Source organism: Etheostoma spectabile, chromosome 11, assembly GCF_008692095.1.
Source record: "Etheostoma spectabile isolate EspeVRDwgs_2016 chromosome 11, UIUC_Espe_1.0, whole genome shotgun sequence".
In the NCBI taxonomy this organism is placed as follows: Eukaryota; Metazoa; Chordata; class Actinopteri; order Perciformes; family Percidae; genus Etheostoma; species Etheostoma spectabile.
In genome coordinates, this window is record NC_045743.1 from 17,322,622 (window position 1) to 17,324,411 (window position 1,790).

The following is a 1,790-nucleotide window of genomic DNA, read 5'->3' on the forward strand; positions in this document are numbered from 1 at the left end:
CACCATTGAACTCTCAATGCATGTCTTTAATTGACAGCTGGCATCTATTAATTCCGTAGCCAGTAGCCATGGCTACTCCACAATAAATTACATATACGTACATATTCATGAATGAGAATACATTTTCAGAAGGATTTAAGATGGAAACATGGTCGGACTCTGTCTCATAGTCCTCAGCTGTCCTGAAAAGCCCCACCAGAGCTGCGGATGTTTAGGGGCTGACTCACTATACGGTTGCCTTTTCCACCCTGGTCCATGAGTGGTATTTACCTTGAGAAGTTATAATTTCCATGATTTGGATAACTGAGTTGGCTAGCTTAACATCTGTGAATAATTTATGCTCATCAGGCTAAACTCTTGTTCTCCTATTACTCTTAATGTCAAGTACAGGGCTTTCACACTCTAGACGGGGGAGACAGGGATGCGGACATGTTTAAAATGAATAGTTATGCAAATCCAAAGCATTTCACACTTTAAACCTCCATTTGATTTTGTTAATTTGCAAAATCTGCAGTGTTTTCAAACTACAGTAAAGCAACATGGATACTGAACCAGCTGATTTCAGCCAAACATGACTCTAGTCAGACTCTAGTCAGTCGAGTTGGATATTTCAACACCAAAACACATCCAACTTCCTTTCATAACACAGAATGTGTCTCACAGTCCGCAGCATTGGTGATCATGAAAAGCTTCAACACAGTGTGGTAGACGCAGCCAAGCGTCTGACAGAGCGGAAAAATGTTTAAGAGCAGATGTTGCGTAATCACAGAGGCACGACAAACGCTTCAACATGGGAGGAAAGCACACACAGCACTTAGAAAAGATGTATTGCAATATCCCAGACCTCCATTCGCCTTTAAACCCTGTGCTGTATTTAACAAAGAACAGGCACTCCAGTTTAGTGGTTTGCTTGTTTGCTGCAGGTTAAAGGGTTACCATCCAATTTGGATGACTGTAGTTCAGTGATTAAACCTTGGCTTCTTTGTGTCATGTAAAGGATTTACCCTGATTGTTGCATTTACATGTGTCACTGCACAACAATTAGACATTCAATCTCTGAGTGCATTGTTTTCTCTACACTTCCTCCCTTATTCCAGATGTGTTCTGTTACTATTACAGTGTGTCTTCATGTAATTGTTGTCATCCTCCTCTCCTGTATGAGCTGAAAAATGACCAGGCGGCCCAACAGGAAATGAACAAAGCAGCTTAAGAAAACTTTGTATTTTCTAATACCTAACCCATTAACGCCTAAACACATGAAACCCACTTTCCCCATACTTTAAAGCTGCATTAGGCCTTTACAACAAATGGCTTTTGGTTGGTCTGATAATCCTGTGAGAATCAACATCCTACTCAACATCTTTAAACTGTTGCAGCAACTTTCAACTCATCCTTTTTTAGTTATCTGAGTGAGGAGGCCCAGATATTCTACTGAAGAGATGGCAGACCATTAATATTGGACTTCAAAGGCATGCTCATGTTTCTGTGTCTGCACAAGTATCTGGCAAGTATCAAGTCTGCTGACTTGTTTGAGCCGGGGCAGAGCCAGTTGTTTGGGGATCAGCCAAAACCTTTAGGGGTTCCAGGTAGCATGTTGTCTTGGGGAGATTTTGTTTTCCCATCTACAGCATCTACAGTATATGAACTATTTTTTTAGGCCGTTTGATAAGATAATGCCTAAAAATCTGTACATCCTTTTAGAAAATCATGATACAGCCACTGTCTGTAGGGAGTTGGGTTGGGACCGGAGGGTCGCTGGTTCAAGTCCCCATACGGACCAAAGTATGGTG